The 25,885-nt window shown below is 39.0% G+C and overlaps 1 protein-coding gene, 5 non-coding genes and 1 pseudogene across 6 annotated transcripts in view; 4 read left to right on the forward strand and 3 right to left on the reverse strand.

Annotated features, from left to right (window-relative positions):
• The window catches only part of LOC100537530 (uncharacterized), an 858,077-nt gene that overhangs the window by 554,945 nt on the left and 277,247 nt on the right, over nucleotides 1–25,885 (forward strand). The window lies entirely within an intron of this gene.
• On the reverse strand, nucleotides 6,940–9,121 carry LOC141375072 (uncharacterized; annotated as a pseudogene).
• Nucleotides 14,423–14,504, forward strand: trnal-aag (transfer RNA leucine (anticodon AAG)). The gene has a single exon. It is a non-coding gene; the product is annotated as a tRNA-Leu (tRNA).
• trnar-ccg (transfer RNA arginine (anticodon CCG)) lies at nucleotides 17,727–17,799 on the reverse strand. Its single transcript has one exon. It is a non-coding gene; the product is annotated as a tRNA-Arg (tRNA).
• Nucleotides 18,635–18,707, reverse strand: trnar-ucg (transfer RNA arginine (anticodon UCG)). Its single transcript has one exon. It is a non-coding gene; the product is annotated as a tRNA-Arg (tRNA).
• On the forward strand, nucleotides 23,058–23,131 carry trnan-guu (transfer RNA asparagine (anticodon GUU)). Its single transcript has one exon. It is a non-coding gene; the product is annotated as a tRNA-Asn (tRNA).
• On the forward strand, nucleotides 23,293–23,365 carry trnak-cuu (transfer RNA lysine (anticodon CUU)). Its single transcript has one exon. It is a non-coding gene; the product is annotated as a tRNA-Lys (tRNA).

Genomic DNA, 25,885 nt, shown 5'->3' on the forward strand with positions numbered 1-25,885 from the left:
ACGTGACAAAGTCTTTTTCGTCAGTGTAGGTTTTTCATCAGTCGTCATGTCTTGCTGTATCTCTTCCATTTCATTCTGTTGATGAGTCTTTTCTTTCAGCAACATCAGGTCTTAAAAAAAAAGAAGAAGTTAACTTTAGTATGAAGACTCAAAGCGATAAGCATGAAATGGATGTTTCACCCACAAATATAAATGACCTTACCATTTACTCTCTCATTTGCTTTTAAACAATTCCTTTCTTCTGGAACACAAAGAAAGCTAACATTTGTTTTCACAATATCTTCTTTTGTGTTCAACAGAATCAACAAACCCCATAAAGGTTAAAAACCACAAGAGGTATAGTAAATGGTGAGGTTATTTTCATTTCTGTTTCATAAATATCTTTAAAGGGTTCCTATTATGAACCTTTATTATTATTATTTTTTTTTTTTTAAGAAAAACTTATTAATATTATTATTTTTTATTTTTTTGAAAATAAGTCTTTGGTGTTCCCAGAATGTGTCTGAGGTTTTGGCTCAAAATCAGATCATATTCCTTTGAGAATATTTAATTTTGGTGGTCTGGAGGAAAACCAAGCTCTTTTTGCGCCTATAAGAGCTTCACATGTAAAGCTAACCTCAGGAACCACATGAATGGTCACACTGGAACCATAGTGTTCACATGTGATCTGTGTGGAAAGAGTCTCACACACAAATACTCCATAAAGAACCACATGAAGACTCACTCACGAGAGCGTTTTATATGCATTGAGTGTGGAAAGGGCTTTAAACATAAAAGAAGCCTCAGCAATCACATGGAGCTTCACAATGGAGAGCAGAGTCCTCAAAATTAAGGCCTTGTCCACACAAACACGAGTATATTCATAACAGCAGCCTTTTCATGTAGTTTGGCTGTTAATTGACGTGAGGTTTATTTATAAACTACTTTCGAGAGGATCACATGCTTATGATTGTCCACGGCTGGTTCCACATTAACCAACACATGATTCACCAATCAGACGATTCCTAACTCACTATAAATAACCAGAGTTTCTTACCTTAATTATCTTTATCTTGAGGAAATTCCCTCCCACCCCTACTCCTCCTTTCTAGAATGGGCAACACAGCAGCCCCGTGATTAGTATTGTTGCCTCACAGAAAGATTGTCACAGCAAGAAGAGCCCTCACTGAACTGGTTGATATTTGTGGAGAGTTTGCTTATTCTCCCCATGCTCACATGGGTTTTCCCCAGTTTCCTTCCACAGCCCAAAAACACGTAACCTAAGTAAACTGAACATTCTAAATTGGCACCGTAGTCAAGCTCTTAGAAGCCATATATCTCCCTTTAGCCATCTGGATATCTGTCATTAGAACAGAAACAAGTCGGGGGAGTTCATCAAGATCTACCTGAGCTCATACTCCTCTCTCACCCTGCTTACGAGAGGTAGCCCGGGGCTGGAGGATGATTGTTACGGTCCGTGGGAGTTTGTATTTTTGTGCCTTCTCCCTCTCTGTTTTGCTTATCTCCCTTCGCTCTCTTCGCATCTCCTCGACTGTCATTCGCTCTGTCTCGCCCTATCACCTTTTGTTCCGCTACTTTTTCTCTACTAGGTACCTGCTGATTGGATCCCGTGCCTGTCACTCCTCATTAGGGCGTTTCCTCGTGGACCAATTGGATTTCGTTCCACGGACTTTAAATTCGACCAGCCCGCCTTGTTTTTCAGAGTGCTATGTGTGTGCGTGTTGGTTTGTGTTCGCTTGCTGTTATTTATAATGTATGCTTTGTTCTGTGTTTCTGAATAACTACATCGATGTAAATTAAGTCATGGTTAATAGTTTATCATTCCTTTTTGGGGAAAAGGGAATAGTTTACTAAGCCACTTCACATACATTTTGCCCGTAGGTAACTTCAATGTTCAGAAACACTAGGTAAGTGGGTGAGCGCCACATTTTGTATTTTTGCTTATTATTTCAGGGAGTTTAGGTGTTGCTTCGCAAACGCTGAAGATTTTGGTTTCTTTTTCACATTTTGATTTTTATTAGTAAGTTTAGAGGGGGATCTTGTGTTCTAGTTTAGGTGGCTTTTGGTTTTGTTTAGTTCTTTGCTTTGGCGCCACTCTAGTTCCTTTTTCCCCTATAACTTTTGATTGTATTTCTTCTTCTTTTCTTCTTCTTCTTCTTATTATTATATATACATTGTACAAAGCGCACACATGTAAGCCTCTCTTTTGTTGGCTTCATTTTTCTTCTCCTCATAAAAGGAATAAATGAATTGAATGTAAATTTTGGTGTCCTGGTGTATTTTCCATCCATCTACTCAGAAATAATTTAATATTATAAGTGTTACGTTTATTTTCCCCAGACAACTTAATTAAACCGTAACATTTAATGATTTCTCGAATTTCATCATATACTTGCTTTAAAATCCTAGATAAAATATCTTTAAAAACAATATAAAATTCACTTCCCAACCCATCTATTCCTGGACTTTTCTTTTTGTTCAATCCACTAATTGCTCTTTTTATTTCTTCTTCTCTTATCTCCTCGTCACATTCTCTTTTTTCCCCTTCTTCTACTCTTGATTTTATTAGATTTAGTAATTCCCCTTTTTCTTTTTCTTTTATCCCCTCTGTGCAAAACAATTTCTCATAATATGATCTTATTTCTTCCAAAATCTCCTCATGTTGTTCTACTATGTTCCCATTTCTGCTCCTTATTTCTCTAATCATTTCTGACTTCCCTCTTCTCTTCTCTAGATCAAAGAAAAATTTAGTGCACTTTTCCCCCTCTACTGTAAATTTTGCTTTGCTTCTTAATCTTGCACCTTCAAATTTCTCCTCCTCCATTTCATTTAATCTTCCTTGCAGTTCTTTTATCTTTTGTATATTTTTTCCATTCTCATTTTTCAATTCGTTTTCTAGTTTTTCTTTCAGCTCCTTTTCCTTATATTTTTTACAATTTTGTAATTGTCTACAATATTTTATCGTAAACTTTTTAACTAAATACTTCACGTTCTCCCACCACATTCTTTTGTCCTCATTATAGATTTCATTCCCTTTTTCCTTTTGAATAATTTCCTTTACACTTAAAACATAGTCTTCATTCTTTAAAACCGCTGTGTTTAAAACCCATACCCCTGGCCCTCTTTTCACATTACTCCAGTCAAGCTTCATAAAAAGTGGCTTATGGTCACTCAGACTTGCTTCTTCATATTTGGTCTTGCATATAAACCCTTCAACATTTCTTGTGCATAAAATAAAATCAATTCTTGTTTGACAACAAAAATTCCCCACTATCTGTCTTCTTGAGTACTCTTTTGTCTGTTCATTCCTTTCTCTCCACACATCAATTAAATTCATTTCCTCCATCAATATTTTCAGTTCTTTTCTCCCCTTTTCCGTTTTAAAAACCCTTCCCTCAGCCATTTCTAATTTACTAAAAACAGTGTTAAAATCACCCATGATAATAACTCTTTCATGTTTCTTTAAATAATCTCTAAGTACATTAAAATACTCGTTCTTTTTGCACTCCTTTGTTGGGGCATGAACGTTCACCATAATTACTTTATTCTTTTCATACTTTATTTCACATACCATACACTTCCCCTCTTTGTCACTATATATTGTTTTACATAAAACCCACTGTTTTCTTTTATTAAAATTGCAACTCCTCTCCCTTGCCTCCCATCCCCATCATTGTATAAAATCTCCCCACTCCACCTTTTTCTTATTTCCTTCATGCATTCTTCCCTCTAGTTTGTCTCTTGTAATAAAATCAAATCTTCGGGATTTGAATTCAGAGATATTATTAGCAGAGCGGAGTGAGCGTGGTAGAGAGTTCTAGAGTTTGGGTGCAATCGGTCATTGTCAGTCACGTGCGTTTGTTGTTTGTGACGTCACACGTGCGCCATTTTGGTGGTATCGTTTCTATGAACAACACAACAACTCTCGAGAGACAAAACAGCCCCGTACAAGTTTTGTATACATCTGGATAGAAAAACACACGAAAACGGAGAGGACGTTGTACCGCAACAAACTTAACCAAAATGCCAAAGATCGCTATTTTGAAAAACTGTCCTTTATTCAGGACATCGATCCATACGAAATTACTTCAAAACAATGGAGTGCCGACCCCTCTTTCCTTCCTCCTACTTCCTACCTGGACATCGTAAACTACCTTGTTTATGGTGTAAGTGCATACACAAGTGAACAGTTTAGAAACTACAAGTCTTTAGAAGCCCATGGACACTTCACAAACGGCTGGGTACAGGATTTGTACTCATTTCTACAGACAGACTGTGACAACTCAGTTGTAACAGCAAAGGTAAGCTGATAATATTGTAAATAATAATAATATAAATGACAAAATGTCATAGTATTTGTCCAGAATATTTAAATAAATGTTGTTTTGATTACATTTATCGCTCATATTTGTAAAATTACCTTCGACAGAAGCATCTGTGTAATGATTTGTAAATGTAAATATTAGATTGTTGTTATATATTAGAACATTGCAATACATAATTAGAATGTATTACTGTTTAATAGTGTTCCAATAATTTTCCAATATACATTGCTTTAGTTTGAACACTATCATTGAGTAATAAAATCTAAATGTGTATTGCAGTTTTCTAATATCTAAATACAATGTAATATTTACATTTGCAAATCATTACACAGATGCTTGTGTCGAAAGTATTTATACAAATATGAGCAATAAATGTAATCAAAGCAAAACAGAACAAAAAAGTAACTTAATATTGCGTTTTATTAGTCAAATACATTACAGATTTCATTGTTAAAAAGTGTATTGAATCCAACATTAATATGTTTACTCTTGTATTATATACAGGTCTTGCACTCACAGCGTTTAAATGACACGCCACTCAAGCCTTGGGCCATCATCAATTTAACAGGTGCTGTATCCTGTTGTCACTGCACATGCATGGCAGGAATAGCAGAAACATGCACACATGTGGCAGCTCTACTTTTTAAGTTGAAGGCAGTAGTACGATGTAGGGAGACAACCACTGTGACTGGCCAGCCTGCATACTGGATGATACCTACGAACATCACAAAAGTGGGAGCGGAGGCAGGACACAGAATAGACTTTACTTCAGCAAAGGCAAAAAGAAAGTCTTTAAACAGCCTTTTGAATGGTGAAGTTACAAGTGTGCCAGTATTACGGACTTCAGAGAACAAGTGTATGTTTGCCATTGCAACACAGGAACAGTGGGACTCCCTCCTCGCGCAGATAGAAAAAGCATGTCCTAAAGCTGCTTTTCTGTCCACCATGCCTTTTTCTTGTTAGGCATTTGTGGACCCTGTACAGCCGTTCTCAGCACCTGAGTCTCTGCACAGTCTGCGGGATAAAAAATGGACGGCAGTGAACTGTCCGTTTTGCGCCAGCACTGCAAAACCTTAACCTGCAAGGCTGATGTTTTATCTGAGCAGGCACACAGCATCGAAGGACAGACAAGAAAGCAGCACAGATGTGCAAGTTGGTGTCACTTTCGTGCTGGGAGAATTACTGCATCTAATATGCATGCTGTCTTTGTGGCTGACTTAAACAATCCTGCACTTTCAACAGTTAGGGCAGTGTGTTACCCCAATACTACTGCAAACAAGTTTCCTGCTACTGCTTGGGGAAGGAATAATGAGGAAAATGGGTGAAAACAGTATAAACTGTGCAATGCCAAACATCATACTGACATGAACTTAACAGAGTGCGGGTTTATCATTAACCCCAAGTTTCCTCAGGTTGGAGCATCACCGGATGGCTTAGTGCAGTGTGCTTGCTGTGGAAGAGGCAGCATAGAGATAAAGTGCCCTTATAAGTACCGGGACAGCAAAATAGTGGAAGCATGCAGTGACAAAGACTTCTGTTTGACAGTTGTGAATGGCAAGCTTCAACTAAAAAGATCAAGTCCATATTACATTCAAGTCCAAACTCAGATTTTTGTGGCTGAAGCACAGTATTGTGATTTCATTTTGTGGCCTTTATAAGACTGTGTCGTTTTGCGTATTACACCTGACCCCCAGCTGTGGAGTGCCGTTCTCAAAAAAGCACACCTATTTTTTGAGTGTGTGTGTCTCCCTGAACTCGTTGGTGCTGCCTTCACTCAGGTTTCAAGCCAGATGCCTCTCAAAGACAGTTTTGTTCCAGCAGAAAATCTCCGCAAGAAACAGCGCACCTCAACAAAACCAAAGATGGGCAGGAGCAAAACAGCTGTTAAGTTGTGGTGCCTTTGTCGTGGACCTGAGAGCAAGGACAACATGGTAGCTTGTGACAATAAAAATTGCAAAACAGTTTGGTTCCATTTTAAATGTGTGGGGCTGCAGCTTGCACCTGCAAAAGAAGCCAGTTGGTTCTGTCCCAAGTGTTCGACTTAAAGTGATATGTGTACATAATATATGACATATTTATATCGCAATATATTTATTTGTGATCAACAAACAAAAGAGACTGAGAAAGGATTGTCAGTACTTTGCGGGCAAGTTGGTTCTGTCCCAAAGTGTTCGACATAAAGTGACATGTTTACATAATATATGACATATTTATAGCAGAATATATTTATTTGTGTTCAACAAACGAAAGAGACTGATAAAGGGTTGTCAGTACTTGCGGGAAAGTAACTAGCAAGTACATGTAAATGTTACGGTGAACTTTCAGTTTAAATAAAACTACAGTTTGACAATGTTTACCTTTGAGCAAAGGCACTTCAGTTCTTTAAAGCATTATTTTGCTCAAATAATTACTGTTTACCTTATGTTTTGTTTGAATATACAAGTTTCTTTTTGTGATTAAAACAAAATAATGATAAAAACACATCTTCTGTTATTCTCCTTTTATTTACATTTGTTCATGCATATTTATTCAGAAAGAAAAATCACACACCAAACACACTCTAGTAGTTAGGGGGAAAGTAAAGTTACAAAAATGCAAAGGAATTAGCTGTGAATCTATCAAATTTTCAAGGAATTCATTTATACATCTGGCTTCTTCAACCCATGCTGAAACTAAAACTACTACACAACAGTAGGACACAGGTTTGTAAGTGCACAACAGACAGTTACAACCTTATCTACAAATGTAACTTCTTCACCATCACATGGAAGTATCATGTTGATGGGCACAGTTCCTGTTAAGATTTTGTATTTTTGACAAACATTCCCGATTACCCTTTCCACATGGATTCTCAGATGTGCTATTTTTCCGGTCTCTTCCACATCTCTAGCAGCTAGCTGACTGTAACCCTTTGTAAAGGCCGGTAGTTTGACTTCTGCACACAACATGCTAACAGAGTCTTTTATGTCGAAACCTCTGTCAGCCAAAACAATATCGCCTGGCAGCAAATTGTTGAGAAACCCACTATGCTGTGTGATGTGTTTGTCACTTGTACGGCCACCCCACCCTTTTGATAGGAAACAAATTGAACCTTTTGGTGTAATACCTATCAAATACTTCATTGTATGATTGTGCTTTTAGCTGAAAAACATTTGTGCACGTGCTTTAAGATTAGATGGTTTCTCTGTGAATATCTCAAAGCAGTCAATAATTACTGCTACTTTGTGTCCAAACGATTGCACAAACTGGTGAGGCATAACTTTGTGCAAAGTTTCTCTGTCTGGCCATACAATGGAGCGCTTCAGGTTTGCGTGCAGAAAAGAAATCATTTCACTAAATGTTCTGTAGACTGTCTTTGGTGAAACGTGAAAGAGGTGGGCTAAGTGTTATGCAGGCAAATCCAGTCTGAGGCGCATAAAGGTTAGAAGCAGCATCTGAAATGGACTAAGAATTTTGTTTTGGTCAGGCATAAGGGGCACCAAAAAGTGAAATAAGGCCATAAAGGTTCCTAAATTTGGGAGACCGGTGTAGTACTTTACTTTGTCATCATTATTGTTGAAAAATCCTTCCGACATCCTGTATTTGTCCAGTTCACAACGCAGCTGTCGGTTCTCTTCCAAAAGACGGTTTACTTCCACGTACCTGTCAATGCACAATTTACATTCAGTTTGTGTTTCATGTACCTCAGTGTGTCTGTCACCATCTTCAACCTCATGTGTCACCTCCTCTTCAGTGTGTCTGTCACCATCTTCAACCTCATGTGTCACCTCCTCTTCAGTGTGTCTGTCACCATCTTCAACCTCATGTGTCACCTCCTCTTCAGTGTGTCTGTCACCATCTTCAACCTCATGTGTCATTTCTTCTGTGTATCTTTTTTCCTCAGTGTGTCTCTCACAATCTTCAATCTCATTTCTCACCTTCTCTGCACGTCGTTCTCCCCCATGTTCAGCTGAGTGCAGTGTAGACTTTATTTCCCCCCTCCTGGTTCGTCTTGCAGAGCGTGCAGTGTCAGTCTGTTTAATTTCTGTGTGGCCCAGATGTAGAGATGGTGCCCAGTCTGGGTCGGTGTCCATCATTTCATAAGCAGGTTGGCCTGCATAAAACAAAAATAGAAATGTAATTACAGCAAAACATTGTTCACATAGAAAGAATAAGTACAATAAAGCACTACATTGCTACATATGGCAGTATGTCACTTTTAAGCATAAGGAACCTGATATGTTTAACGCTTAACCTCTTAAAGTATTAACTCAGTCATAGAATTTAATTTTCTTATAATTGTTCAATTCCTTAAATTAGATTTTTCTACAGTGATTTCCAAAATGATAAAAAAAATAACAGTTTCATAAAGCTGAGATGTGGAGTTTTCAAACATTTAACAAAAATTCTCTACATGAATAAAAATTCTGGAAGTTTTCAAAAAAAAAAAAAACAAATAAAGCGTTTTACAAGGGGTGAGTAAATCAGCTGAAGTCAGTTATAACTTCCGTGAATTTAAATTATTTTTACAATTAGCATTACTATCAGATTGTAAAATGTTGTACACTCAAAACAGAAGTGTTACATTGAATTAACATAAGCATTTAAAAGCCCAATCAATGATAATCGTAAAGTAGCTTAAAAAGTGCTTACCTTTGTGGAAATGTCGAGAACAAACATACATATACGGAGATATGTTTGCAAAACATATATTTTTGCGTCTCACTGCAGCAACCCAGGCCATCTAACGTCTCTTTGTTATTTCTGCCACATTCTTTCCATATCCTTGCTTCCAGGTGGGAAACTTAAAATATTTGTCGTCGTGATTAATTCTGTTTCCTTTTCGATCGTGCGACTTACTGTTAAAGTTCTTAACGCAGCAAGAACGTAACATTGTGTTTGTTTTGAAAATCGCTTAGACCTGCAAACTGCTCTCGCGAACTCTGATACAACACAAATGGCGGCCAACACCCATAATGCAACTCGGCGGTCGCGAGGGTTACGTCACCTGACAAAGACCGATAACACTAAATGATCTGCCCCCCATTGAAGAGAGGCGGTACCGAGGGACAGCAAGAAGGCCAGAGTCAGCAGATCGTAAAGAGCGAGTTGGGGTGTAGGGGACAAGCATGTTGCAGAGATAGGAGGGTGCAAGGTTATTTAGGGATAAAAATGCAAGGAAGAGAATTTTGAATTTAATGCGGTATGCCACCAGGAGCCAATGGAGATCGTACAAGAATGTGGGCAGAACGTTTGGTATGAGTGAGTATTCTAGCTGCAGAGTTTTGAATATACTGTAATCTGGAGATGAGGCTGGCAGGCAGGCCAATGAAAAGAGCATTACAGCTGTCGATGCGTGAGGAGACTAATGCATGGATGACAGTCTCAGCATCCTTGCTACTGATGAAGGGACGTAGTTGTGAAATGTGACGTAAATGAAAGAATGCAGATTTAGTGACAGATTTAATGTGAGACTGAAAAGAGAGTGTGGAGTGAAAGATTACACCTAATTTTTTTACAGAAGTAGATGTTTTAATGTGCAAGCCAGCAATCTCACCGGAGAAACTGGTGGAAATATTGCTGGTAAGTGCTGGGGTGCCAATAAAAATTATTTCAGTTTTGTCCATGTTGAGTTTTAGGGAATTTGAGGTGAGCCAATCATTAATATCATTCACACAAGCAAAGATATTATCAATTTGGGCGGATGAGGTAGGTGTACATACAGAGTAAAGTTGAATATCGTCTGCATAAAAATGATAGTTAAGACCGTGACGTTGTAGAATCAGACCAAGTGGGATTAGGTATATTGAGAACAATGGTGGGCCTAGAACAGATCCCTGGGGAACACCTCGCTTCAGGGGGACATTAGGTGACTGAAAATCCATAACAGAGATGAAGAATTGTCTATCTGAGAGATATGAAGAGAACCAAGAGAGAGCAGTACCAGAAACACCCAGATCAGAGAGACGTGAGAAAAGTAAATCATGAGAGACTGTATCAAAGGCAGAGCTGAGGTTGAGTAGAAGTAATATAGACAAGGAGCCAGAATCACCAGAAAGCAATAGATCTTTCACTACCTTTACAAGTGCAGTTTCGGTACTATGGAGGGGGCGAAAACCAGATTGAAAAGGGTCCAAGAGTTTACAATCAACTAGAAAAGACTGGAGTTGGGCAGCAACAGTACTTTCCAGTAATTTAGATATGAAAGGTAGATTGGAAATTTTAAAATTAGATAGAATCAAGGGGTCAAGGTTGGGTTTCTTAAGCACAGGTGTGATGGCAGCAATTTTTAGTGGCAGAGGAAATGATGCATGGGTGAGAGATGAATTGATAAAGTGAGAGATGACAGGAGAGATAACAGAGTGGCAGAGTATCAGGAGAGAGGTAGGAGCAGGATAGAGGTGACATGATGATGAGCTGGATTTCAATATTAGCTTAGAGACAGAATCAGGGGTCGTCAGTGAAAAGCAGGACAGAGACTGACTGGAGAGACATGATGGATGGCTGAGCTCTGTATCAGTGGGAACGCACTGGTGGACAGCATTAGTCTTATCGAGCAGATAATCCAAATAGGAACAGCAAAACAGCAAAAGTTGAAGCTAAGGCCCTTTGAGGTGGGGGGCTAGTAAGCTTATTTATTGTATTAAATAGTGATTGTGGCCTATTGCTTGATTTATTAATTGTAGCAGGAATGAATTTAGAGTGAGCTAAGATGAGAGCAGATTTATATGATTTAAGATGGTCTTGAAAGGCCAAATAATGAACAGTAAGACCGGTTCTCCTATAGAGACTTTCAAGCTGTCTACCAGTGGCCTTGAGAGTACGGAGCTCAGGAGTTAACCAGAGAGAAGTGTGATTGGCGGGGACATATCTGGTCTTAATAGGAGCTTGCTGCTGCAGGACTTCAGAAATAATAGAGTGATAGTTGGACAGTATCATAGATGGGGAAGAGATATTAATGACATCAGAGAGGTTGGAAGAAACAATAGAAGTAGAAAATGACACAGTGTCAATAGCTTTCAAATTTCGGTATGTGAAAATGAAAAGCCGTTTTGACCAGCGTGCTAAACTTTGCAGTTTTGTTCCAGGTGATAAGGTGCTCGTTCTATTGCCAATGTCAGGTTCTGCATTGCAGGCTCGCTATTATGGCTCGTATGTAGTTAAAGAAAAGGTGAGTGAACTTGACTATGTGATTGCTACTTCTGACAGAAAGAAAAAAACTCGGCTGTGTCACATAAACATGCTTAAGCCTTACTTTGAACGATCGTCAAATGTGTCTAGAGAGAATGCTGCTGTTTTAACTGTGTTGCCCACAGAGACTCAGTTGACTAACGAGGTGCTGTCCGGTGCTGAAATTCCTGATCACCGTGCGCTGTCCAGCTAATCCGTTGATCACTCCTTTGTCTCCCATTGTTGCTGACAGCGTGTTGTTGGAGGAGGAAGACGTGGAGTTTCCTGCTCCTGAGTTAGTGGCGGGAAGACAAAAAAATTCTGAGATTGTCCAAAACCTTGACTTTTATCTTTCCTATTTAACAGTTGCTGAACGATCGGATGTGATTGGTCTTATTGAAAATCATCTTGAGTTATTCTCGGATGTTCCTACCCGTACGTCTTTAATTGAGCATGATATTGATGTGGGTGACGCGTTACCAATAAAACAGCATGCTTATCGGGTAAGTCCAGAAAAGCGAGAACAGATGCAATAAGAGGTAAATTTCATGCTCGAAAATAACATCGCTGAACCAGGCTCTAGTCCATGTAGTTCACCCTGTTTGCTTGTAAAAAATCTGACAACACATTTAGATTTTACACTGATTTTAGAAGTGTAAATGATCTCACCAAGCCTGATAGTTATCCGTTACCTCGTATGGAGGATTGCATGGATCGCGTTGGGAATGCGGTTTTTGTTTCAAAAATTTATCTGCTCCGAGGTTATTGGCAGGTGGGCCTTAGTGACCGTGCTAAGGAAATATCTGCATTCGTTACACCAGATCGTTTTCTAAATTACACCGTAATGGCTTTCGGCCTTCGAAACGCACCGGCCAAATTTTCCAACGTTTAGTAAACCGCATAATTGAAGGCTTGCAGAACATCGAAGCGTATTTGGATGACTTGGTTATCTATAGCACGTCTTGGTCTGAGCATATAAAACAACTAGAGACCTTATTCAACCGTCTGTCGAGTGCCAACCTCACTATCAATTTGGCAAATTGTGAATTTGGTCGAGCAGCTGTGACTTATCTTGGGAAAATTGTGGGTGGTGGACAAATCGTCCAGTCGAGTCAAAGGTGGAGGCAATTCGTAATTTTCCAGTGCCCACTATGCGCCGTGAACTCCGTCGCTTTTTAGGGATGGTTGGATACTACAGAAATTTTTGTAGAAATTTTACTGTAGTTGCTTGTCCCTTAACTGACCTTCTCAGTCCAAAAGTACCATTCGAATGGTCTGAGGAATGTCAGATGACTTTTGAGAAAATAAAAGCCATTTTGATTAGTTCTCCAGTCCTATCTGCGCCCAATTTTTCTTCTCCTTTTATTCTTGCTGTTGATGCAAGTGACACTGGTGCAGGTGCTGTTCTCCTCCAGACAGATATAAATGGAATCGAACACCCTGTCTGTTTCTTCTCGCGGAAATTTAATAAACATCACCGAGGTTACTCAACCATTGAAAAGGAGGCGCTCGCACTTGTCCTTGCTCTCCAACATTTTGATGTTTATATTGGTTCTGTTTCGTATCCTTTAATTGTTTACACAGATCACAACCCCTTACTTTTCATTAGTCGGATGAAAAACCACAACCAGCGTTTGATGAGGTTGAGTTTGTTTTTACAAACGTTTCAACTAGACATTCGGCATATCCGTGGAAAGGATAATGTTATTGCGGACGCTTTATCACGCATCTGATAGAACAAATTGTAGTTTTTTTTTCAGGTAAGATGTTTTTTCTTCTCTACAATTTATTCTCTTAAGGTGAAGGGTGTTACGTGGGTCTGTGTTATTTAATAAATTTATTTATTCCCAGTTTGTGCTTGTTGCAATCAAGTACTAGGATGAGTGTTTCTACCCGGCTTATCCAGGATTGGATGATGCCCGTGACGTCACTGGGGATTCCCACTATATAAGGCTGACAGCAATGGCGTCTCTGTCTCTCTCTGTCTTGCAGTCTCTCGCCCTCCCTCAGCTCGGTGGTGGCTTGCGCTCAGGCGGTCTGGCTGGCGGTGCTGCGCAAGCCCAGCGATCATTCATCTAGATGCTGCTCCATTTAATGTTTTGCTCCTGTTCATCTTTTGATTCTTAGTTTGTAATGTGTTAACTAGTTTGTTTATTTTGATACTTTGTTTTGTAGCAGGTAGGGGTTTATTTTTCATAGTCACGTTCTGTTATTTATTTAGTTTAGCGAAGGTAAGCAGTGGCCCGGAAGACTCACCTATTTTTTATTCCTTTTCACGGGAGTTTAGGTAAGATCTGTCCATTTAAAACAGTTTAGTCAGAGACCTGTTTACCTTAGCTTCCCTACCTGTCTACTTGATTTTTGTTAATGTTTTGTCAATTTTTGAAAACTTATGATTCATGGAAAAATAAAACGTATTGACGGAACGTCAATGTAACCATTTCAAACTTCTGTGTCTTTCATATGTTCGGCTCAAACCTTGATTGTTGTTGTTATTCGAGCCAGATTAGAGTTTGGGCCATAACACCCACGATTAGATTGCAGCATCTTAACAAAGTCTGCACTGGAAGTCTCTCTCTGCCATTGCTCATTTTAGCAAGAGCCCTATTGAAACAGGAACAGTAAAGATTCACAATTAAAGTAGTAATACTCTACAACTGGATTTGAATATAATAACAACAATGTGGGGTCTGCTGTGATGGAATGAGTAATTTCACTCGTTTGTGAAATAACAGTTACCTTGTAATCAGGTGCTTAAATGCATTGCAGCTGGCTGCCGTTTGGAGTAGACTTTAAATGCCTTCAGGGGTGCTCAAATAGAGAAAGAACTATGGTTGACAGGAAGGTGGGAGTGCTTCCTAAGCTGGTATTAAGGAGCTCTCTTTCTTTGTGAAGGAGCTCCAGCAAGGTGTTGGTATGAAAACTGCTCAGGTAAAGCAGCTTGACGAGGTAGCGTGGCCGAGTGGTCTAAGGTGCTGGATTAAGGCTCCAGTCATTTCGGGGGCGTGGGTTCAAGTCCCACCGCTGCCAGGCAGTCCTTTTAGGATGCTTGAGATGACCTCTCTGCTTGAGCAAACAGACTTGCAAAGTGATACTGCATGCTTCCGCTCACATCCAAACGTAGACTCCTTGGCCAAAGTTGAAGAGCTTCACTAGGAAGCTCGGCGTCCTCTCTGCTTCCGTAAAATTGGGCAGAAAAGGGACCACTGCATGGAGTCATCTGGGATAGCATTGCCAAGGGTTCTAAGGCGCTGGTTTTTGGCTCCAGTCTCTTCTGGGGCATGGGTTCTAATCCCTCCGCTGCCAGGCAGTCCTTTTAGGATGCTTGAGAATGATCTCTCTGCTTGAGCAAACAGACTTGTGTAGGGGATCAACCTACGTTTTCAATGAATTTCAATGAATCATTTCAATGAATCGGATCCTGAAGATTCGAATCATTGTTTTGACTCAAATGAGTCAGATTGAATCAGATCAAAAGATTCACACTTTATCTACCATTTGTCCCGCAAATAGAAGACATCGTATCTTACCAATCTTGTTTATATTATTTACGTGGCCAACGATCATAACATAACACAGTATTGGGTTAACTTTTAGCAAGGTAACAAGACCTACAGCTCAAGGCAATGACTTAGAAGCACATAAACAAGAACACAGTTCTTACAAAATGAGTACAAAGATTTATTGAGCTACACTACGATAAATGAAACTAACTACGTAATAAGCAAACAACAAACAAACACACACATTCACACATACACACAGAGGCAGTTCAGAGGATGCAAAATGAGTTGACAACGTCTTAAATTAATTCTAATACTTCTTGCAAGATCTTAGAATAACACCTGAGAAACCACAAAAGCAGAGATATGGCTTATCTTTAACTGCTTAAGATCAATCTGCACAAGATCAGCAAGAGACAACATTAGTTTGTGTTACTTGCGCCCTTTTTGCTGAAGTCGAATCTCCCTCGCCGGCTGGCCTTGGGGAAACACGGTGCTCCTGATTGGGTAGTTTCTCGCTTCGATGACGTCTATGGGATTCACACGCTCGTGAATGGCTGTTGTCCTGGGTTACCTAGGTGACGGACTGCTGAGAGTCGGTTTTGCGAAAGTTTGTGCAGTTTCGTGAGTCCCGAAACTTAAGAGGTTTGCGTGGAAGTTCGTGGTGACCCAATCGCGTGGCGGCACGGTGTCCGGGCAGGCGAAAGGGGGCAGAGAGCAAAAGCATGCGCAAGGGCCATTGTTTTTAATTTAACTGATTTAATTAATCATTGGCTAGTTAGCCGAAGGGTACTAGAACATCTGCATAGAAGTACTGGTCAGAGGAGCCCGAAATCAATTGGCGCTCTGTTATCCTGATGGTATAAGCCCTCAAGCTAGTTCAATGAATGAGACCATTGGAGATGCCCAAGATTTCAGATTCAACTTGTGTTGACCACTGAAAAATGCCGATGAGTTCCTTCACTTGCAAAGTGATACTGCACGCTTCCGCTCACATCCAAATGTAGACTCCTTGGCCAAAGTTGAAGGGCTTCACTAGGAAGCTCTGAGTCCTCTCTGCTGTTCTGCTTCCGTAAAATTTGGCAGAGAAGGGACCACTGCATGGATACATCTAGGGTAGTGGGGCTGAGAGGTCTAAGGCGCTGGATTTAGGCTCCAGTCTCTTCCGGGGTGTGGGTTCGAATTCCACCGCTGCCAGATGTGGTTTTAAACACGGCCAAACTGCTTGAGTGTGTGCACTCTCAGTGAACGCTGGAACACTCAGTGAACACTCTTCACTAGGAAGCTTTGTGTCCTCTCTGCGTCTGTAAAATTTGGCAGAAAAGTACATTTAAGTACATGAGAGAGTACATTTAAGTTGGCAACTAGTCAGTATAATGTGTTCTTTGAAACTCACGGCAGACTCGTTGGTGTGACAGCAACACATCCCTAAGCTCGAATCTGCTCAGGTGCAAGTGTCTTTCCCACAATTAGATTGCAGCATCTGGTAAGACCAAAGCTTGAAATTCGCATTACGTGAGTGCATGAGACCAATAGAAGATCAAAACATGAGCTATATGGAGCAATCAGTCGCTTTTAGCAACGTCTAATCATATTGTTTTATCCCGCACTTTTTTGCAGCGCTGTACGAAAGAATTTTGCAAGCACAAACTCTAGTGTGACCGCGGCCCAACTTGCTTTCAGATTAACTATGCCCAGCTGCTATATATATATATATATATATATATATATATATATATATATATATATATATATATATATATATAATATGAGCCTACCTTAGACAGAGTGGGTGCATTTAGAAGCTGATGTGCTGTGGTGTGGAAGTTTCTGATTAAAAGTTGCTTTCTTGATTTCTTTGTCACTTGATTTGTGCCTGTACCATAACAGATCTCTCTTGTTGTGATATATGTCTTGGTAACCTTTAATGTGTTGTTTTTTGCTCATTGATTCAACTGCATTGAGTGAGTGAGTGCATTTTCCCTCCTTCTCCTGGTTAAGAGATAAAGCAATATAATAGAATTAGTTATATATCAGATAATATAAATAAATTATTAGCAACAAAAGACCAACTTCATAATGATTTTACTGTAAAACACTTTCATTTGAAGAAGAAAAAAAAGATGCTGAAGGACTGAATCAGATATGCATCCAGGGAGTTGCTGACGCATGTAACAAAAACAACATGAACAAAAAGTAGATTGGACCAGTTTCACAGAATTTTTTGTGGCACTGCAGTGCTTCTAAAGGGCTCATTGCTTTAGGGGTATGATTCTTGCTTTGGTTGCAAGAAGTCCTGGGTTCAAATCCCAGACGAGCCCTATGTCGGTCACAGAAAAAGCAGTGATGCTTTGGTGTTTCTGTGTTAATTGAAGCAACTTTTGCTGTGACTTTAGTTAATAAACATTTAGTTGATTTCTAATCTGAATTAGCCTAACCTGTACAATTATAGACAAAAAAGCAGTGGCAATGATTCGGTTGTTAGATTTGTTTATGGATCTTGAACAACGCACCAGCTTTATATGCAAGCACCATTTTTGTGTTTGTACGCAGTCTCTTCTCTGTAGGCACCATGCAGGATTCAAAATGACCTTTCGTGTTAGGAATCTTGTTACCCTTTTAGTCATAACAGGAAATATGGATGACAATGAAGGAAGTTAATGACACACTAAAACATCTCAAGGTTTTCACAGCTACTGTGTTTCATCTACCAAACATTGCTCCCAAGTAGAAGTGAGACCTTCAAGAACGACCCAGATGGGACTTGAACCCACAATTCCCAGCTCCGGAGGCTGATGCCTTATCCATTAGGCCACTGGGCCATGTCACCAGTCTTCTATCAAGGATCTCTTGTATGCCTTCAACAAGATGCCACCGCATGGAAAACTGCACTTTAGGATCTCAATGCCAGTTTGAATTCCGTCAAATAAAAACTAATGGACAAACTTTTTCTTTCTGCAATCATTCACATTCGCGTCTCTGGTTCTGGGGTATGGTTCTAGCGTATAGTATGACCGGTCGTGAGAGTTTCGAATTCCAGTCAAGGCCACTCTCATTAACTTGAAATCACAACTTTTCAGCAGCTATTTTCTTGTTTGCATTTCATCACCATCCACCTAACATGAGACCGTGAGTTGAGAGCCACGGGGTACTTGAAATCAAGATCTCCATTACCAGAGCTTAGCGGAACCATTTAGTTTCTAACTTGACAGTGAGATTCGAGCAAGATTGGAAGAATCTTAATTGAAGTGTGCAGCAAGTCTGAGAATTCTAAGCTAACTATTATCCTCAGATCATCACACCTAAGCTTCAAGTGGTCAGGATTTTTTCACACAACTTAAAAGTAACCCAACAAACATGACTTGAATCCACAATCTCCAGTTTGGAAGGTTGATGCCTTATCCATTAGGCCACTGGGCCAACACAAGCATTTACTATATCTGTTGTATGACTCAGTAAGTTCTTGTAACTCAGAAAAAAGCACTTTAGGATTCCTATTGCTTTCAGACGATCTGGTGTGTACACCTAATGACAAAAGAGCTTCTCTGAAGAGTTTTCCATTGTCATGTCTTTTTGACCTAAGGGTATGAACCTAGCTTTTTGAAGGTCACACTGGATTGTGCTGCACAGCCAACTTAAAAGGAACTGCATCAAAAACGACCCAGATGGGACTTGAACCCACAATCCCCAGCTTCGAAGGCTGATGCCTTATCCATTAGGCCACTGGGCCACTTTTTTTCTGCCTGTAAACTAAAATATGTATCCATGGGGGTTGCTGACGCACGTAACAAAAACAACATGAACAAAAAGTAGTTTAGACCAGTTTAACAGACTTTTTTTGTGGCACTGCTGGGTGCTACTTCAGGACTTGTTAGTCTAGGGGTATGATTCTCGCTTAGGTTGCGAGAGGTCTTGGGTTCAAATCCTGCATGAGTCCCCTGGCTGTCACAGAAAGAGCAGTGAAGTTGTGCTGTCTAGGGTATGTCTATGTTAATTGTAGCACTTTCAACTGTGAAATCAGTTAATGAACATGAAGTGGACTTCTGATCTAAATCAATCTGACTTGCACATTTATACAGACAAAATAGAAGCATCATATTTTGGAACCATTCCTATAGGATAATTTCTACAATATTTTAATGGGATACAATTTATATCTTAATTAAGATATGCTTTTCTATTCACTTGTTAAGTGGTGACGTGTTGGTGACTTATGTAATACTGTTTCCGGGTCCAAGCCGCCACTCGTTTGAGTTGAGAAATTATTTGTTTATGATCACTTTTTATTCATATCACACATTAAAGTTAATTTTTTATAAAGTCAGTATACGCAACAATCTCTGGGCTTGCTGCATCACAAATACCAGAATTTTAACAATTTATAAAAAAATTAATTACTTTCTGGCCATTGTATATAAGGCATGGACATATATGTTGTGATCTTGATTTTCGAAACTAAATCGCTTTGTAAACATTTATTATTACCATTTCACGAGTCTCCCCATTCAGTTGAATAGAGTGCTTGGACCCGGAAGCCACTTTGCATGACGTCTCACTGAACTAGCAGATTGTCTCTCTCAGTTTTGAATGTTTTATGCAGTTTGCTTAAGCTCACCTTCATGTACTTGAGTGTACAGTATTAGTGCACAAATTTCCATACAAACATGTCTATACCAAAAACATATACAATGTCGCTAGACCAAACTGTGGGCTGGCCCACTCGAAACAGAAGTTCACTGTGGGCCCAAAGCAAGTCCACACAAAGAGGAGTGTATATGGCCACACTGGGCGAAGTATAGCTATACTGGGGCACAGTATCTGGGTCAGAAGTATGTCCTATGAGCATGCTCTGTAGGCATTTAGTAATTAACAAAATAGTTAGGTCCCACTAATACTAAGTTGAGTCCAGGCACAAAATGTGCCTATAAGGTCCCAGTAAAGCACTTTTATGCAGGGCCATTGTGGCTTTAACACAGAACAAAACTAGTTCACTTCTACTATGTAGCAAAATAGCACAATATCACTTCAACTGCATAATTACATATTTTGAAAGCATAAACTAAAATCAGTAATAAATGAAGCCATCTAAAAAATATTAAGACAACATGGACTATTTTTCAAAGGTTTGGGACAAAACTGCTTTAGTTTATAAAAATGCAAATATAAAAGTAACCTTGTAAATAATTATTCCTTTTTAATATGTTTGCTTTTCCAGTTGAATATGTTAAAATATAATTTATTCCAATGATGTTAAAGCTGCATTTAAGGCATTTGTGTCCGACATGAAACCATTCGAATGATTTGGTGCTTAAAAAAACATTTAGATTTTTTATTGACTCAAAACTACTCATGCATTTTGACTATTTTTTATGTTTTGTGTTACAATGTAAAAGTTATTAATGTCACACACACACACACACACACACACATATATATATATATATATATATATATATATATATATATATATATATATATATATATATATATGATAAAAAAGAACAACTATATATAACATTAATTTATAAATCTGTCCTCTCAGGGGCATCAATATACTTATGTCTGATCACTGATCTTCTGCTCTTTCCATCACCCTGTGTCTTGCAAGAAGTTTTCACTTTGGATGCTGTGGCCAAGCTGCTTTTTGTATCACCTAAGTGAGATAAAACATAAAAAATATATTGAGTTAAACAAAACAAAGTTAAATTTTCATGTTTGTATTTTCCCTACGATTTGTACCCTAAAATTTCTAGAGTAAAGAATGTTTTGGGGAAACTCGGGAAATACCATTTGATGACAAAGTTCTAGACAAAGTTCTAGACATTTCTACACTCAAAACAAATTAAGGCTTTGATTTATTTATTTTTTTCAGAGAGAGAGAGAGAGAAAGAGAGACGGAGAATGCAAACAAACTAGTTGAATAGAAAACAAATAGATGGATGCATGCAGAAAACCATTTCTGTGCAATTCCTGAGAACCCCAGTTGTTAGCATGCACGCGGAAAAAATATACATCGATCATGCATTGTGAGACTGGCATAACAGCCTTCCATGCAGAGGTGTCTGCACACAGTGAGTTTGCACGTCAACTTCAATCACCTGATCAAACTAAAGTTTAAACAATATGATGATTTTATTTTGACTGAGCTTGGCTACTGTAAGATAGATAGTTTTGTATGAAGCAGAAAAGAGAAATGTAATTCTTGGCCACCAGAGTCAGGTCTCAGACAACAGATAATTCTATAAAAAAGATTAAATTAATATTCATAGAAAAATTATTTTTTAGATTATCTCAACATATCACACCAGTTGAGTCTTGGTTCTCAGTTACTGCTTCCAGTTGAGGGGGAGTCGTGCTAGGTTAATCCCTTACAGAAATTATGTCCAGTCCTCTTCCTGGAGAACCAATGTTCCTAAGAGTTTGGCTCACAGCTGCCCACACATCTGCTTGGTAGCTTCAGGTGCTTGATTGGCAGGTATAACTGTGCTGGACTGGAGTAAAAATGCAATCAGGAGTAGATGTAATCCAATACTGCAAAGAAAGAAAAAAACAAGCAGTATGTTAATAGCATAAACACAAAGTTTAAAAAGAAGATGTAATTTTTTCTTTCAGCAAGCAAATACTAACAACGTGTCAGTGCAGAACCAATGATCTGATCACACAAGATAAAAAGAAGCGCAGTCCTCCCGCCCACCGAATTGATTGACAGCTTCGCGTAGTAACATGTCCCGGTAGTCACGTGTATAATCATGTCAACAAGACCAGACGTGCACAAAGCAACCGGGAATAAAAGGTCTGTTCAGTTCGCTAGGATCATCAATCATCATCAAATGTGATCAAGAGTAAGTTTCACATGTTTAAAGTGTTTTAAAACAGTGCACGTGTGTAATGAAGTACAGTGATTCACTTCAGCTTTACTTCATCAGTACAGCCGCTTGTCAGAACAATTATAAAAGAAGACACTTCAATCCTGGTTTTTAGACGTTAAGTCAGGTTTATTTTGCACATTAACATGACAGATATCCACACAGCAGTAAAGATTAAGCTGTATCCTGTCACATATGCGTGCAAAAAGAGTGGGAAGCTAAACACGCTCTGTCTGTCAGTGTGTGTGCATCTGTGTGTGCGGGCGTGCGTGAACTTTGTGCATTGACATTGTGGGCTCTGTTTTGACGGTCCATGCGCAGATCGCAAACGTTTTCAAGGCGAATGCGTTTATGCTAACTTAAGGACGGGAAAATCCGCTTTGCGCCATATGTTTGTTAAGCGCAAAGATTTGTTTCAAACTATTTCTAAATTCAGTTCTAATTTCCAGCAAACGAATAAATGAATAATAATAACAAAGTTTGGTCAAAATACTGAGTTATTTCCAAATACACCTGCTATGCCCCATATGGTGTAAAACCTGACAGGTGGACAAATCTAAGCTTGTTTTTAATAGAACAAATATAAATATGGCTATAATAAATAATACTGCTAACAATGATAACATTATACAAAAGCAAATTGAATGAACTGAAAAAGCCTCCCGAGATGAAGAAAGTATGAAGGCAGTGGTTTTTAAATTCATGTAGGCTATAAATTAATGTTTTGTAATATTTTAATCATTTATATTTATATACTATATATATATATATATATATATATATATATATATATATATATATATATATATATCCTTATTATATATCCTTAATATATTATATCTTTTTCATATGTAAAGATTTGCGTATTGCATCTTGTGTGTAGTGTGTAAGCCAGGCGCACTTTGCGCCAGACAATAGACGGACTTTGTTCTGGTCTAAAGATCAGACTATTTACAGTTTCTCAAAATAGCAACGCGCCAAAACACTCCTGCTTTTTTAGACCAGAACGCCTATGGGCGCACATTTGAGCGCAAATGCATTTGCTATTTAAACAGCGTGGCGCACTGCCTGAAAATGACCCTTGCGCCGAGCTTAAAGTAGTAAAAGACTATTGCGCTGCGCCTTGCGTATTGCGCAGGTTCATTAAGGTTCATTTAGCAGATCTTTTGAGACAAAGTTCAGCTTTTCTATCACTGTAGGTGACTTTTAAGTAAGTCTCTGTGGCGCAATCGGTTAGCGCGTTCGGCTGTTAACTGAAAGGTTGGTGGTTCAAGCCCACCCAGGGACGAATTAAGCATTTTGCAGGCTTGCAACTGCTAACACGTGCACTGGGCATAGATCCTGGGCCTCGTTCTGTCCAGCGTTACAAGATGAAATCAGGATTTAGCAGAACATTGTCACGGGTAGGGAAGGTATTGATGTCAACAGTGTCTAGTTCTTAAGTAAGTTGCCCGGCTAGCTCAGTCGATAGAGCATGAGACTCTTAATCTCAGGGTCGTGGGTTCGAGCCCCATGTTGGGCGTGTCTATTACCTTTCTGTCTCTCTCACAGCAAACTTTCATTAGGGTTTATGTAGCAGACCTTTTGAGACAAAGTTCAGCGTTTCTACTACTGTAGGTGACCTTTAACTAAGTCTCTGTGGCGCTACCTGGATCAGGATCGTCTGGCTCTCGCTCTCCATTGTCAGAATGGATGAGAGCCAATCGCGTCGCGGCATATGCAAATAAATAACAACACCGCTGTATTCTCACGAGCGCACAGCACAATATAACAGATCAAGGTAAGTTCTTTTTGTCAACGTTTAAATCTACTGATAAAAGCTGTTTTGTTTATTGTAGTCTTTTGTTATGTCACAGTCTTAGCCTCCTAACACTGATTTATTATTGTATGACAAGAATTTTAACAAGTCACCCTAAGTTCACTGTTTTGTGCATAGTGTTAAAGATCACGACCCGCACCCTGTTTAACATTACAGACTTGAGATACGATTGCAGAAATCATTAATTTGTTCGAATGTGTGTTTAATTTAATAACTGTATCTATATGAACATGCATATGTACTGTATATACAGTTGTTTGTGTTTATCAAAACGTTTGTCGACGCATCAACAGCATAAAGGTAAAGTTGGTTTTCTATTCACACATTCAGACTTTCCCCTTAATAATATAATTCCTTTAAAGTATTATTTGCAAACTCCAAACAGTGAAATCATATTAGAAGCCAATGACTATCAAAGGACAACATTGTTCACAGTCAAATAAACAGTGTTAATGTTGTTTTCAAGTCATATTTGCATGCTAATTCCGATCAAATATTCAAAGTAACATGGTAAACAATATAGAGACTTCTAAATGAACGAATGTGCGAATATAAAACCAACTTTACCTCTATATCAACAGCCCCCTCCCCTCATATTTCTTAGCTTAAAACAAAATAAAGTTTACACAAAATTATAGTCTTTCTCTGCTAAATCTTCATTAGCTATATGAATTGTAAGAATAAATTAAAAGCTGTAATTGCCTGCCTTTTGTTGCTAAATGTTTATTATGTTTATTTGATGTATAACTGTTACTACAATGATGTACCCATAAGATATAGCTGCTAAATAATAATGAGCTATATGAATTATAGTTATGTATAACTAATGTGTTACAGTCATTCTGCTCTGAATAATAACATTTTGTCTTTTGCGGCTAAATGTTTATTATTATGATTACTATTGTGTTAATGTGTTATAATTACCCATCTGATAAAAGAAATGCATGCCTTTTGCTAATATATATTTATTATACTTAATAACAATTATTTATAACTGTTGTGTTGTAATCATGTACCTATAATTATTTTATTTTTATGTTTCTATTAATCAATATGTTTTAATAATATCCCTTTACCGGTTCCAAGATGGCGGTTTGAAGGAAGGCTGTGTGTAGTTAAGCGGTAGTGTCACGTTGTCATATTTTATTTTAAAACTTTCAGTAGGTTACGTTTTTACACGCGCAGACTCAGTATTTTACAGTATGAACATGGATGACTTCTTTCTGAGGCAATCGAAAAAAATGCTACGTAAAAAAACGCAGTTTACCAGCCGTGAAGAGGCTAACGAACATCCTGACGGCGCTAACACGAGCTCATCCACAAACCCAATGTCGGACGCGGTAGCGGAGATTACAGCTAATATCTCTAAACTCATAGATGATAAAATGGACCTGATATCACAGCTACTGCAAATGCACCACGCGGAGCTAGACGAACATAATAAAAGGATTGCAGAAGCAGAAACCAGGATATCTGAGGTGGAAGACGAATTGTCCCCTTTCAAAACTAAACTACAAAGTCTGGAGAAACTTATGCACGATTTGAATGAAAGGGCGGACGACCTTGAAAACAGGGGCAGACGGAAGAATATCCAAATTGTCGGATTACCTGAGGGCATAGAAGGTGAAAATCCAACGCAATTCTTCGAGTCATGGCTTCCTGAGACCCTCGCCATCACAACAAAAGAGGGCCGTATAAAGTTAGAAAGAGCGCACCGGTCCCTCGCTCCGAAACCCCCCGCCACACAACGACCACGTCCTATCCTGGTAAGATTTCACAATTTCCAAGACAAACAACGTGTGTTAAATGCTTCGCGGGAGCTGGGATCCAGAGGTTCTCCTTTAATTTTAATTTGGAGACAGCACCGTGATGATTTTTCAGGATTTCTCCGCGTCCGTTCTCCGTAAACGCAGGATGTTCGACAAAGTCAAGAAACGCCTGAAGTCCATAGGCGCGGAATACAGGCAAATTTACCCTGCCCTCCTCAAGGTAAACTTTCGTGGCTCAGTGAAGGTGTTTCATGACCCAGCTGCTGTTGTGGCATTTCTAGACTCGTTGAATGCAACGTCTACCGATAGTACCTGAATCACCTGATGGGAGACCACTTGCGTGATAGTCCCCCAACTCATACCACAGACACTCACACATTAACGTGAAGGCAGACATTGTGAATTTATCTGGGTATTTGAGAAATATTGGCCAATAAGGCGTACTGTTCGGTTT

The sequence above is a fragment of the Danio rerio genome, chromosome 4, assembly GCF_049306965.1.
Source record: "Danio rerio strain Tuebingen ecotype United States chromosome 4, GRCz12tu, whole genome shotgun sequence".
In the NCBI taxonomy this organism is placed as follows: domain Eukaryota; kingdom Metazoa; phylum Chordata; class Actinopteri; order Cypriniformes; family Danionidae; genus Danio; species Danio rerio.